This window comes from Oryx dammah, unplaced genomic scaffold, assembly GCF_014754425.2.
Source record: "Oryx dammah isolate SB20612 unplaced genomic scaffold, SCBI_Odam_1.1 HiC_scaffold_16, whole genome shotgun sequence".
NCBI lineage: Eukaryota > Metazoa > Chordata > Mammalia > Artiodactyla > Bovidae > Oryx > Oryx dammah.
Window position 1 is genome coordinate 28,503,925 of NW_024070200.1, and position 15,781 is coordinate 28,519,705.

Here is a 15,781-nt window from a genome sequence, read left to right on the forward strand (position 1 = left end):
CCACCCAGAATCCAGTGATAAACAAGTTAGAGGACTCCTGTTTGATGTACTTTGACAAATATGCCTATATTTAGAGCGCCCACTTTTACTGCAATGGTACATGCAGACTTTCTTACTAAGGTTTTTCACCTCTGAGAAGCAATTACTTCTGTCACTTGAAGTGTAATATTAAGGTCATAGAACTAAAAACATCTGGGTGATGGCCCCAGACCTGCTTCTGACAGACCGGAAGCACGACAGCTCATGTGTAAAACAGTCCCTACTGTGGAGAGCTGTGGGGCAATTTAACGATCTCAAGCCTGCACTTCCTTTCTGAAACAACAAGAGCAAAAATATTAAAACATTTGGAATCCCCACATTCTCTTGACAAGTTTTTGAAAGTGCCGTAGTCCTTAAAAATACTTAAAACTTATTTGAGAAAAAAGTTTGTTATTATTATATCCTTGGCATGTGTGCTAATTTGTTTCAGTCGTGTCTTACTCTGTGTGGCCCTATGGACTGCCACCTGCAAGACTCCTCTGTCCATTGATTCTCCGGGCAAGAGTACTGGAGTGGGTTGCTGTGCCCTCCTCCAGGGGATCGTCCCAATCCAGGGATCAAACCTATGTCTTTAACATCTAACCTGAATTGGCAGGTGGGTTCTTTACTACTAGCGCCACCTAGTAAGCCCTTATATTCTTGAGGGGAGTAGCAATAAGATAGACATTGTGAGCTGCATTGCCACTGTCTCCTCTTCGTTTTGTCCACCCAGATGTGTGTGTGAGGCCTAGTTTGGCATGCCTCTAAACCCTGACCCTGTCATAAGGAAGTTATATTTAGGGTCCAAGAAGCTTATTTTAGGTTTATAGCTAATGAGATACATTTCTTTGCTTCCTTAAAGATTTTTCCCATTCAGATTTTAGATCCTCTTACAGTCTTAATAAAATGATGGACCCCAGCTTTTATAATACACTATTATGTTCTGGCCAGTTTTCTCCCAGCTTATCATTTTAAGCAGACACTTGCAGATGTTTTAATTTTTTGAGGTTGTCACCTTCCAAGTCTCAGAGTACCCACTACTACAATAATCTGTCTCACCTGGTGTCCAGCAACAACTAGGAAATGATTCTTCTTTTGGTATTACTGCTCTGTGCATTTTCAAGTCCTGATTTTCAACTTTTGAGTGCTCTTTTCTATTAAGTAAAATTGCTCTGGGCTTATGTGAATGATGATTTGGGCTTATGTGTAGTGTAATATACAGTGGAAGCAACAGACAACAGTGCCCTGTGGGGCTCACCATAGGCCAGAAGAGCTCATGGAAGATAAAACATGGGGGGAAAGGTGCACTGGAAGCACAGTTTGATTTTGTCAGATTCTCGGCATCTGGTTTTCAGTTAATGCTGTTTCTTGAATTTGAAAGAAATCACACACATTTTTGCTCTAGGAGCACTTAGAGCAAGAACAGCATCACCCATCTCTAAAAATATTTCCCGGTGGATAAACTGTTAAGAAAACATGTTTGTGGTTCAGTTCACACTTTGAATAGAAATATTTACTATTCATACTCTACTTGAATTTTTTTTTAATCAAGTAACTAAATTGTCTTTTTGTGAGATGTTGACTAAAATCAGGGCACTGGGTCACCACATTTATAGCCAAAGCAAATGATTAATAATAATTTCAGAGCCTTGAAATAACCTACACTGAACCAGCTTACATTGTACTGAGGTTTGTTTTAATTCAGAAGCACAGTATTTCAGGAAAACATGTTAGAAATTAGTTTGTAAAAACCTTAAAGACAATGAGTATTTGATGATTTCTTGAAACTTTAATGAAAGCCTCTTGTGTTCATTAAAAAATGAGTGATTCTAGTTACGTGGATGAAGGTCTGAGCTGATGGGCTTAATTAATGTCACTATTGTTTTTCCCTAGTCAAACTTACTTACACTCAGTGTATATTTTATAGCAATTTCTTTTTCTGTTAAAAACAAAACAAAAAACCCCTTTTTTTTTCAGAATGGACCAGGTGTATGGGGGTCTTTAAAATAAGGTAACTTAATGGCTCAACTCACCAAGTCTTTGCTAGGTGTCAATCAACCCTTTATTTCATGTGCTTACCATCAAGCCTACAATTTGGGTTCTTTTGTAAGTGACCCAAATTTGAAAGAGGATGATTTACCCATTCTGAACAGTATTAAGGATAATTGAAAGCACTGCAGATAGTTTTATTTATTATTTCTGTGCAACTTTACAGCAGTTTTATTTAGAGTAGGATCATTTACAGATACAGTTTTTGTAGTTATTTTTGTTCTTACTGCATATATCATCACTGATTTTTTGCTGCTAAACTGTTCAGTGTTTAGCTCATTCAGTGCTGCCTTATTAAAAAAAAAAAAAAAAAAAGGAGAACAAGATGGTGGAGGAGTAGGTGGACGTGGAGTATGTCTCTCTCCACAGATACATCAGGAACATACCTTCAGACGCAAAAGTGCATGCAGAACACCAGCTGAGAGTGGCCAGGAGTACCTGACCAGTGGAAAGAATATATAGAACCATGCAAAACTCAGTAGGACGAAGGAACTAGGGGGAAAAACAGGAGTGTTAGTAGGATTTGACCTGCCCTCAGCGGGTGGGGGAACTGAAGCAGGGGTCCGATCCTCACAGCAGAGAAATTGTCTGAGTCAGAGGAGAAACATTTAAAGCTGAGAGTGAAACAGCTGATCTGTGGCAGCCTAAATGGAATGAGAATCAGACAGTTCTTGCCACAGCTATACATGCCCCGGACAGAAATGCTGGTCTCCTGGAAGGTGCAGCGGCTGGAAGCTGGAGTTTAGGGATTGTGGAGCAATCCCAGGGTGAGGGCTGCTGTTGACTGTGGAGAGACTGATCGAGGGGATATGAGAGAGGAGATGGTGGTGGGAAATGCCTGTGGAAGAAACCCAGGCAACCATGGAAGAGAGGCGATACTGCTGAGTCACGCATAGTGGGTGGAGTCATCACCATAGCCCCTCTCTCCCCACACACCAGCATCAGCAGCTGAACAGTAGAGAGGCTGGCCCATCAAATGCCTGATGCATTGAACTACAGAGTAGGACACCACCCAGGGTACTCATTTCAGTGACTGATGCGCTGAAATACAGAGTAGGACCCCACCCAGAGTACCCCTTTAAGTGCCTGATGCACTGAACAACATAGAAGAACCCCAGGAAAGGGCTCCCTCTAAGTGCCTGAATGGGGTGGAGCTATGGAGAAAGATGAGCCAAAGAGGCCTTCTGATCGCCAGCTACAAGAGGCTCGAAAAAGACTCTGATAGAGCCATACCTCCTGCGGCAGAGGCAGTCCATGTCCCTGCATACTTGGCGCTGCCAGAGTCCCCGCAAGCCAAGCAGCTGTGCCATCTTCATGCTCAACTCTCACTGGGGCAGAGCTGCCACAGGCAAAAAATGTCTTGCATCTATGTGCGCAGGGTCGCTTCAGTGGTGGCCAACTCTTTGCAACCCTGTAGACTGTGGCCAGCCGGGCTTCTCTGTCAGAGAGGGGGTTCTCCAGGCAAGAATACTGGAGCATATTGGCCAGTACTGGTTGCCATACCCTTATAGAGCACTATATTTCCTGCTGCCCTAGATTCCAACTCCCCTGAGTACCTGGTGCTGTGAGAACCCCTGTGACCCAAGCACCTGCACCACCTCCACACGTGACCCTCACAAGGGCAAACCCAAGCCCTCCAGGGCAACCTCAGGAGCTAAACCCTAGTGGACGACCCACATGTAAAGATGGAAATAAAACCACAATTGAAACCCAGGGACAGTGTGGCTAAGGAAGAAGAACCAAAACCTTCCCACCAGCTTTACAAGCTGCAGCTTACATCCACATGATCAACTAAGCTGACTCTATGTCTATGGAATATATAAAAGGCCATTGAGAGCTCCCGCAAAGAAAACACACTAGCTCTGATAGCTGTGGACATTGGAGGCAAGAACTCACAGGAGTAGGACCAGATTAGAATCTGTTCTGGGCCCACAGCAGGTCCAGAGATCAGCACAGTTTTGGAGGGCATCCTAGGGAGGTAAGGTGGACTGTGACTCCCAGCAAAGGAAAGGATTCTGACAACAGTGACTCAAGAAAAACATTTATTATTCTTGTTTTTTGACTTGTTCTTTTGGATTTCCCCCCCTTTTAATCCCCCCTTCTGTTGTAGTTGTCGATTTTATTGGCACCAAGAAATCCAATTAAGCTTTTGAACTTTTTTTTCTTCCTCAGTCACATTTTTTATTGTCATAGACTTCTGCCTCTACATTGGGCTTTTGCATGTCTGCTTTTTCCTCGTTTTTTTCTTTTCTCTTTTTTTAATTTTAATTTTTTGAACCTGTTGTTATTTTTTCTACATTTATTCCTTTGTTTGCTTTTCCTACTGTTCTTTTCCCCTTGCAGTTAACCTTTAATGTATGTAAATCTTCTTTATTTACCTCTATTTAACTTTGCATATCTATTCTTTCTTTCTTTCTCTCCTTTCCTCTCAAGGAAAGAATTTGTTATTTTCATTGCTTTATTCCCCAATTGACACCTTGCTTTAGTTTTGTTTTCCAGTTTGTGCTTTAATTAGTTTTGTTCTGGTAGATACAATTTTTGCTTTCCTTTGTTCACCGGGTCAATTTATTGTACTTTTTTTTGTTGGACTATTTTGATTTTGCTTATGGATGTATATGTGTATATTCAGTCACACTTTCTATTGTTGTTATAAACCTCTGCCTGTACATTGGGCTTTTGCAGTTCTGTGGAGTTTTCCTTTTTTTTTTTTTTTTTTTTCTTTTTCCTTTCTTCTATTTTTTTCTTTTCTCTTTTTTATAATTTTAATTCTTTTAAACCTATTATATTTTTTCTACATTTATTCCTTTGTTTGCCTTTCCTACTGTTCTTTTCCCCTTGTAGTTAATCTTTAATGAATATAAATCTTCTTCATCTACCTCTGTTTAACTTTTCTTGACTTTTTTTCTTTCTTTCTTTTCTTTCTTTCCTTTCCTCTCAAGATATTTGTTAGTTTAGTTTCCATTGCTTTATTCCCCACTTGGCACCTTGCATTAGTTTTGTTTTCCAGTTTGTGTTTAAGTTAGTTTTGTTCTTAACAGGTAAATATAATTTTTAATTTTCTTTGTTCACCAGGTCAATATACTGTACTTTATTTTTGTTGGACTATTTTGACTTTGCTTATGGGTGTATATGTATATGTGTATAGTCCATTATTTTAATTATTATTTGCCTGATTTTGTAACAGCCATTTGTCTGGGGTTCATCTTTGATTTCTTATTTTTGGATATCTGTTTTAAACTCACTTAATGCCATACAAACCACTTGTGGAATCTTCGTTCCTGACCAGAGATCAAGCCCTGAGCCTTTGGAATGGGAGCACTGACTCCAAGACTCTAGACTACCAGAGAACTAACCCTAGGGAGTATCAAATAGTGATAAATCACACAAAGGAAGCCACTTGAATACAAGACTTGGCATCACCCAACCACTGGTAGTACTCTGTGCAGGATGCCTCATCCAAACAACAAAAATACAAACAAAACAAAAATACAAACCCAGTCATTAGTAGACAGGATTACCACCTCACTCAGCCTTGCCCATCAGAGGAAAAACAAACAAAAACTTAGCACAAATCTTGAAGCTATATGAAGCTTACACAAACCACTGGACCAAACTTAGGAGGGCAGAAACCAAAAGGAAGAAAGAATTCAACTTTCTTCAAGGAAAGAATTCAACTTTCTTCAAGGAAAGAATTCAAATTTCTTCAAGGAAAGAATTCAAATTTCCTTGAAGCCTAGGAAAAGGAGACTTCAAACACAATAACTTAAAAAAAAATAATAAAAAGGCAGAGAAATACTGTGCAAATGAAGGAAAACTAGAAACACTGAAGTCCAAATAAATGAAGAGGAAATAAGCAAACTACCTGAATTTCAGATTAATGATAGTAAAGATAATAAAAAACCTTGAAAGCAAAATGGAGAAAATGCAAGAATCAATTAACAAAGACCTAAAAGAATTAAAGAATAAACATACAGAGACAAGCAACACAATTACTGAAATTAACAGTAGAAGGAATCATAGCAGAATATCTGAAGCAGAAGAACGAATCAGTGAGCTGGAAGATAAAATTGTGTAAATAACTTCTGAAGAGCAGAATAAAGTAAAAAGAATGAAAAAAGACGAGGACAGTCTTAGAGACCTCTGGGACCAAATCAAATGCACCAACATTCAAATTATAGGGGTCCCAGAAAAAGAAGGGGAAAAAAAAGGGTATGAGAAAATTTTTGAAGAGATTACAGTTGAAAATTTACCCAGTATGGAAAAGGAAATAGTTAATCAAGTCCAAGAGGCACAAAGAGTCCCATACAGGATAAACCCAAAAAGAAACACGCCAAGACACATACTAGTCAAACTAACAAAGACTAAAAACAAAGAAGGAATATTAAAAGCAGCAAGGAAGAAGCAACAAGTAACATACAAAGGAAACCTCATACGTTTAACAGCTGATCTTTCAGCAGAAACTCTGCAGACCAGAAGGGAATAGCAGGATATATTTAAAGTACTGAAAGGGAAAAATCTACAACCAACATTACTGTACCTAGCAGGGATCTATCTCATTCAAAATTGATGAAGAAATAAAAAGCTTTTCAGACAAGCAAAAGTTAAGAGAATTCAGTACCACCAAACCAGCCTTACAACAAATGTTAAAGAGACTTACACAGTCAAGAAATACAAGAGAAGAAAAAAGATCTACAAAATCAACCCCAAACAACCCATTTTAAGATAACCAACAGGTTACTGAAGAAATCAAAAGGGAAATAAAAAAATTTCTAGAAACAAATGACAATGAAAACACAACAACTCAAAACCTATGGGATGAAGCAAAAGCAGTTCTAAGAGGGAAGTTTATAGCAATACAATCCTACCTCAAGAAACAAGAAAAACATTGGATAACCTAACTTTACACCTAAAACAACTGGAAAAGGAAGAACAAAGACACCCAAAATTAGTAGAAGGGAAAAAAATCACAAAGATCCAAGCAGAAATAAATGAAAAAGAAATAAAAGAAACAATAATAAAGATTAATAAAACTAAAAGCTGCTTGTTTGAGAAGATAAACAAAATTGACAAAACTTTAGCCAGACTCATCAAAAAAAAAAGAGAGAAGAGTCAAAGCAACAAAATTAGAAATGAAAAAGGAGAAGTTACAACAGGCAATGCAGAAATACAAAGGATTATAAGAGACTATTATGAACAACTATATGGCAAAAAAATAGATAACCTGGAAGAAAAGGACAGATTTTTTTAAAAGTTCAATCTCCCAAGACTGAACCAGGAAGAAACCAAAATTATGAATGACCCAATTACAAGCATTGAAATTGAAGCTGTGATCAAAAGTCTACCAAAAAACAAAAGCCCAGGACCAGATCGCTTCACAGGAGAATTATATCAAACATTTAGAGAAGAGCTAATGCCTATCCTTCTAAAACTCTTTCAAAAAATTGCAAAAATTTGGAATACTTCCAAATTCATTCTACGAGCCCACCATCATCCTGATACCAAAACCAGACAAAGACAACACACAAAAAAGAAAACTATGATGAACATAGATGCAAAAATTCTCAACAAAATTTTAGCAAACAAAACTCAGCAACACGTTAGAAAGCTCATACACCATGATCAAATTGGGTTTATTCCAGGGATGCAAGGATTCTTCAGTATATGCAAATAAATCAATGTGATAAACCATATTAACAAATTGAAAGATAAAAACCATATGATAATCTCAAGAGATGCAGAAAAAGCCTTTGACAAAATTCAGCACCTATTTATGATTAAAAGTATTTAAAAAATGGGCATAGAAGGAACCTACCTCACATAGTAAAGGCCATATATGATAAGCCTACAGCAAATACTATTCTCAATGGTTAAAAATGGAAAGCGTTCCCCCTAAGATCAGGAACAAGACATGGGTGCCCACTTTTGCCACTATTATTCAACAAAGTTCTGGAAGTCCTAGCCACAGCAATCAGAGAAGAAAAAGAAATAAAAGGAATCCAGATCAGAAAAGAAGTAAAGCTCTTACTATTTGCAGATGACATACTGTACATAGAAAACCCTAAACACAGTATCAGAAAATTACTAGAGCTAACCAGTGAATTTAGCAATGTTGCAGGATACAAATCAATACACAGAAATCACTTACATTTCTACATACTAACAATGAAAAATCGGAAGGAGAAATTAAGGAATCAATCCCATTCACCATTGGAACAAAAAGAATTAAATATCTAGGAATAAACTTACTTAAGGAAACAAAAGAGCTGTACACAGAAAATTATAAGACACTAATGAAAGGAATCAAGATGACATAAACGGATGGAGAGATATTCCATGTTCCTCAGTAGGAAGAATCAATATTGTGAAATGACTATACTACCAAACTCAGTCTAGAGTGGCTATGTGGATCACAATAAACTGTGGAAAATTCTGAAAGTGATGGGAATACCAGACCACCTGACCTGCCTTTTGAGAAACCTGTATGCAGGTCAGGAAGCAACAGTTAGAACTGGACATGGAACAACAGACGGGTTCCAAATAGGAAAAGGAGTACGTCAAGGCTGTATATTGTCACCCTGCTTATTTAACTTCTATGCAGAGTACATCATGAGAAAGGCTGGGCTAGAAGAAGCACAAGCTGGAATCAAGATTGCTGGGAGAAATATCAATAACCTCAGATATGCAGATGACACCACCCTTATGGCAGCAAGTGAAGAGGAACTAAAGAGCCTCTTGATGAAAGTGAAAGAGGAGAGTGAAAAAATTGGCCTAAAGCTCAACATTCAGAAAACGAAGATCATGGCATTCGGTCCCATCACTTCATGGGAAATAGATGGGGAAACAGTGGAAACATTGTAGGCTTTTTTTTTGGGCTCCAAAATCACTGCAGATGATGACTGCAGCCATGAAATTAAAAGACATTTACTCCTTGGAAGGAAAGTTATGACCAACCTAGATAGCATATTTGAAAGCAGAGACATTACTTTGCCAACAAAGGTCTGTCTAGTCAAGGCTATGGTTTTTCCATTGGTCATGTATGGATGTGGGAGTTGGACTATAAAGAAAGCTGAGACCAAAGAATTGATGCTTTTGAAGTGTGGTGTTGGAGAAGACTCTTGAGAGTCCCTTGGACTGCAAGGAGATCCAACCAGTCCATTCTAAAGGAGATCGGTCCTGGGTGTTCATTGAAAGGACTGATGCTAAAGCTGAAACTCCAATACTTTGGCCACCTCATGCGAAGAATTGACTCATTGGAAAAGACTTTGATGCTGGGAGGGATTGGGGGCAGGAGGAGAAGGGGACAACAGAGGATGAGATGGCTGGATGGCATCTCCGACTCAATGGACATGAGTTTGGGTGAACACTGGGAGTTGGTGATGGACAGGGAGGCCTGGCGTGCTGCGATCCATGGGGTTGCAAAGAGTCGGACATGACTAAGCGACTGAACTGAACTGAACTGACTGCTTGGAAGGAAAGTTATAACCAACCTAGATAGCATATTGAAAAGCAGAGACATTACTTTGCCAACAAATGTCTGTCTAGTCAAGGCTATGGTTCTTCCAGTGGTCATGTATGGATGTGAGAGTTGGACTGTGAAGAAAGCTGAGCACTGAGGAATTGATGCTTTTGAAGTGTGGTGTTGGAGAAGACTCTTGAGAGTCCCTTGGACTGCAAGGAGATCCAACCAGTCCATCCTAAAGGAGATCAGTCCTGTGTGTTCATTGGAAAGACTGACGCTAAAGCTGAAACTCCAATACTTTGGCGGCCTGATGTGACGAGTTGACTCATTGGGAAAGACCCTGATGCTGGGAGGGACTGGGGGCAGGAGGAGAAGGGGATGACCAAGGATGATATGGCTGGATGGCATCACCGACTTGATGAATATGAGTTTGAGTTAACTCCGGGAGTTGGTGCTGGACAGGGAGGCCTGGTGTGCTGCGATTCATGAGGTTGCAAAGAGTTGGACACGACTGAATGACTGAACTGACTGACTGACTGATCAAATTACCAATGGCATTTTTCACAGAACTAGAACAAAAATTTCCACAATTCATATCAAAACACAAAAGACTCAGAAAAGCCACAGGAGTCTTGAGAAAGAAGTTGGAGCTGGATGAATCAACCTTCCTGACTTCAGATTATGCTACAAAGCTACAGTCATCAAGACAGTATGTTACTGGCACAAAAACAGAAACATAGACCAATGGAACAAGATAGAAATCCCAGACATAAACCCATGCACCTGTGGGTACCTTATATTACCTTATATTTGACAAAGGAGGCAAGAATATACAATGGGGCAAAGACAGCCTCTTCAATAAATGGTGCTGGGAAAACTGGACAGCTCCATGTAAAAGAAAGAAATGAGAACACTTCCTAACACCATACACAAAGATAACCTCAAAATGGATTAAAGACCTAAATGTAAGACCAGAATCTATAAAACTCTTAGAGGAAAACATAGGCAGAACACTCAATGACATAAATCAAAGCAAGATCCCTATGACCCACCTCCTAGAGTAATGGAAATAAAAACAAAATAAACAAGTGGGACATGATTAAGCTTAAAAGCTTTTGCACAGCAAAGAAAACTGTAAGCAAGGTGAAAAGAGTACCCTCAGAATGGGAGAAAAATAATAGCAAATGAAAAAACTGATGAAGGATTAATTCCTAAAATATACAAGCGGTTTATACAACTCAATACCAGAAAAACAACCCAATCAAAAAGTGAGGAAAAGACCTAAACAGACATTTCCCCAAAGAAGACATACAGACGGCTAACAAACACATGAAAAGATATTCAACATAGGTCATTATTAGAGAAATGCAAATCAAAACTACAATGAGATATCACCTCACATTGATCAGAATGACCCTCATCAAAAAGTCTACAAACAATAAATGCTGGAGAGGGTGTGGAGGAAAGGGAACACTCTTGCATCATTGGTGGGAATGTAAATTGATACAGCCACTATGGAAGATGGTATGGAGATTCCTTAAAAAACTAGGAATAAAACCACCATATGACCCAGCAATCCCACTCTTAGGCATATACCCTGAGGAAGCCAAAATTGAAAGGGACACATATACCCCAATGTTCATTGCAGCACTATTTACAATAGCTAGAACATGGAAGCAACCTTGATGTCCATTGACAGATGAATAGATAAAGAAGTTGTGGTACATATACACAGTGGAATATTACTCAGACATAAAAAGGAATGCATTTTAGTCAATTCCAATGAGGTGGATGAACCTAGAACCTATTACACAGAGTGAAGTGGGTCAGAAAGAGAAAGATAAATACCGTATTCTAATGCATACATATGGAATCTAGAAAATTGGTACTGAAGAATTTATTTACAGGGCAACAGTGGAGAAACAGACATAGAGAACAGACTTATGGACATAGGGAGAGGGGAGGAGAGGGTGAGATGTATGGAAAGAGTAACATGGAAACTTACATTACCATATGTAAAATAGCCAACGGGAATTTGCTGTATGGCTCAGGAAACTCAAACAGGGGCTCTGTATCAACCTAGAGGGGTGGGATGGGGAGGAAAATGGGAGGGAGTTTCAAAAGGGAGGGGATATATGTATACCTATGGCTGATTCATGTTGAGATTTGACAGAAAACAGCAAAATTCTGTAAAGCAACTATCCTTCAATAAAAAATAAATTTAAAAAAAATTTCACTTCATTGCTCTTCACTTGTCATGAGATGATATCCATGGTTGATAAAACTGAGGATGTTTGAGATAAAAATGCAGTAATATAAGCTGCCTTGCTTTATGACACTCAACACCTTGCCATTGTTTCCAGGTAACAGAGTCATTCTTGATTCCAACACTCGAAATGGGGATGGGGTAGAGCTCCAACACAGCACAGGCTGTTCAGAAGATCAGGAGCAAATGACTGCAGTTAGTCATCACATACTTTTTCTTTTGTTTTAGGGTAGAGTTTTGTCTCAGTTTTAAGAACTTTAGAAAAAGGATGATATATTACTACCTAAATATTATTTTGATGATGATATATTACTACTTAACATAGAAAACCTATTGACATAGTTTATATTATTACAATTTTATGTTATATTTGAAACTTTATATACTCCCATTTATTATTCTTCCCCAATATCAGATGCCACCAGGATTTGTTCTAAGTTCTAAGAAGCAGATGGGCTGTTCTTGTACTAGTTTGCATCTTTTAAAAAAAAATGTATGTATTTTTGGCTGTGCTCAGTCTTTGTTGCTGTGCACAGGCTTTCTCTAGTAGCGGCGAGCAGGGACTGCTCTCTAGTTGTGGTGCGTGGGCTTCTCATTGTTGTGCCTTCTCTTGTTGCAGAGCATGATCTCTGGGCATGTGGGCTCAGTAGTTGCTGCTCAAAGGCCCTTAAAGTGCTCAATAGTTGCGGGACACAGGCTTAGTTGCCCCACGGCATGTAAATTCTTCCCTGACCAGGGATTGAATCCATATCCCCTGCATTGGCAGCTGGATTCTTAACCACTGGACCACCAGGAAAGTCCTGCATCTTTATTTGAAAATAAATTTCTGAAGAGATGATGAATAGACTTCAGGAAATTATAAGGAGGACTCTTTATGGTGCTTTTAAAAGGCAAAGGTCCATTCAATGTGTTTTTTCCCCCACTTTGTATTTCCTAATTCCTCCTTCCTCCCACCATTTTTGAGTTCAAATTATGGCAGTAGAACAAGGAGAGGATTCTAAGTGTTCAGTAACACTGCTTCAGTATTCTACATAAATACAGTGATAGACAAGAAGAGGGCCAGAGGCCCAGTGGCCACTTTCTGGACTGCAGCCATTCTTGGTAGGCAGCTCCAGTGAATTCAGAAACAGAAAGTCAGTATTCTTAAGTACTTATCAAAGCCACCAGAAACAAGCTTTTAAAACATTTCTTCTGTTCTTGTTTGCTTTCCTCTTTTTCTCCATTCCTCATTTTTTGGTATTCTTTATTTTTCCTTATCCTTTCCTGTCTAATATACAGGTTGCTTAAGTTGGAAAGGAAAGTTACAACCAACCTAGACAGCATATTGAAAAGCAGAGACATTACTTTGTCAACAAAGGTCCGTCTAGTCAAGGCTATGGTTTTTCCAGTGGTCATGTATGGATGTAAGAGGTGGGCTATAAAGAAAGCTGAGTGCCGAAGAATTGATGCTTTTGAACTGTGGTGTTGGAGAAGACTCCTGAGAGTCCCTTGGACTGCAAGGAGATCCAACCAGTCCATCCTAAAGGAAATCAGTCCTGAATATTCATTGGAAGGACTGATGCTAAAGCTGAAACTCCAATACTTTGGCCACCTGAAGCAAAGAGCTGACTCATTTGAAAAGACCCTGATGCTGGGGAAGATTGAGGGCAGGAGGAGAAGGGAACAACAGAAGATGAATGGTTGGATGGCGTCCCTGACTCAGTGGACATGGGTTTGGGTGAACGCTGGGAGTTGGTGATGGACAGGGAGGCCTGGCGAGCTGTGGTTCATGGGCTCGCAAAGAGTCAGACACGACTGAGTGACTGAACTGAACTGAACTAAGTTGGAAAAGGTTAAAAAATACTCAACAAGGGGAATTTTTAAGAGCAAGGAGATGAAAATAATGGCCAGAGATTAGGAAAGAGATAACTGGGGAAAATGCAATTCATGAATCCCTCTTAGACTTTGAGAGAGTCTTGATCAGGGAAGAAATAATGGCTTTAGTATGTAGAATAATGGCTTTTAATATGCAGAAAAATTCTAGTTAGGACTTTGGGAGTAGTGATACATCTTAATGTTTAGAAAATGTTTGAATTTTTAAAAGTAATATAGTTTTATATAGTAAGATGACAAAATGTAATCAAATCATGTATTATATATTTTATTTTTTTTTCTTTATTTTTTTGACCATGGCTCACGGCTTTGTAGGGCTTCCCAGGTGGCGCTAGTGGTAAAGAAACTGCCTGCCAGTGCAGCAGACACAGAAGATGTAGGTTTGATCCCTGGGTTGGGAAGATCTCCTGGAGGAGAGCATGGCAACCCACTCCAGTGTTCTTGCCTGAAGAATCACATAGATAGGAGTCCAGTGGGCTACAGTCCATAGTGTCACAAAGAGTCAGACACGACTGAAGAAACTTAGCACATAGCACACGACTTTGTGGGATCTTAGTTTCCCAACCAGGGGTTGAATACATGCCCCTGGCATTAAAAGCACAGAGTTCTAACCCCTGGACCACTGCAGAATTCCCCAAATTATCTATTATAGATAGGAGTAAACAGCACAATTTTCATTGTAAGTACCAAAGATTTATTGACTAATCAGAAAAAAAAGTTAAAGAACCTTAATATGGTAACGTAAGTTTCACAAGAAAGAACTAGCTTAGTAGGATCAATAATCCAAGTGATTTTGCATGCTTTCAATTAAAATTAAAAACAAAAATAAAAAATCTGCTAAAATGTAATCATTACAAAGGGAAAATGGATTCACCTCCTAATTCCTGCATCTCCAGCGACATGGAAAGTATTAACTTATGTTGCTTCTCCTCCTTTGCCCCCATCTCTTTGAGATGACACGTGAAACTCAATAAGACCTTATAATTAAAGAATAATGTCCTGATGGTGAAACACTTTTCATTTCACTAAATAGTTTTGAAAATAGAAATTCACTAGAACCGATAATTTCAGAGATCCTGATGCCAAGAAGGGTGACATCAGCCAGGTTTTTGTGTGAATATCATCAATGGCTGTTAAAACTGTTGGGGGTTAGCCAAAGCCAAAACATGTTCTCCATGCTGTTGCATTTTATGTTTGGTTAGCATGACTACATGCTCTATGAAAGAGGTGAAAAAGGCAAGGGAAAAATCCAACAAGAGGAAGTGAAATATTTGACTACTTTTCTCTGTATGATAGCAATCTTCAGGATCTATAAAAGAGAAAAATCATAGAAACATCAAAGCAAAATTAGGATAAGAAACCCAGACAACTTAGGCTCTAAGGGTGCACTTTTACTCAGTTCTGATACCTGCCCAAAGTTTATACCCATGCCATGTAATGGCAGTTATTGATCTTTGTTGAATGAATCAATGAATGGCCAAGTTGGGCACAAGCTTGTCTAACTCACTAAAGGAGCTGTTTGTTCAACGAAATACCTGGAACTACAGGGAAATAAAGGAAATAAATGTAAGACATGGTATCTTCACTCAAGTTAATATCCATCTCTGAGAAATTCACCTTCTTTTAGGGGTCTGCTGCCTGGACTTGATTTGATTTTTCACTCTTTGCACAATCCAAAAGTACTTGGTTTATACTAGTAGTGGCAATACTAGTGCTCAATGGCCATTTTTCCAAATATGGAAACCACTGACCAAATGACAATTTAACCATTTCTCCAAATACCCATAAATGTATTTATTAACTTACTAAGGAAAATTTCAAGGCATCTCTGGTGGCTCAGGGTAAATAATCTGCCTGCTAATGCAGGGGATATAGGTTCTATCTCTGGGTTGGGAAGATGCCCTGGAGAAGGAAATGGCAGCCCCCTCCAGTGTTCTTTCCTGGGAAATCCCATGGACAGAGGATCCAGGCAGACTACAGTCCATGGGGTTGCAAAAGAGTCAGACATGACTTAGTGACTAAAATAACAACAACACAAAGGAAGATTTCACAATATATCAAAGCTTTAAAATAGCAGGCACAAATTAGTCTAAAACCTAGACAGTGTATTAAAAGCA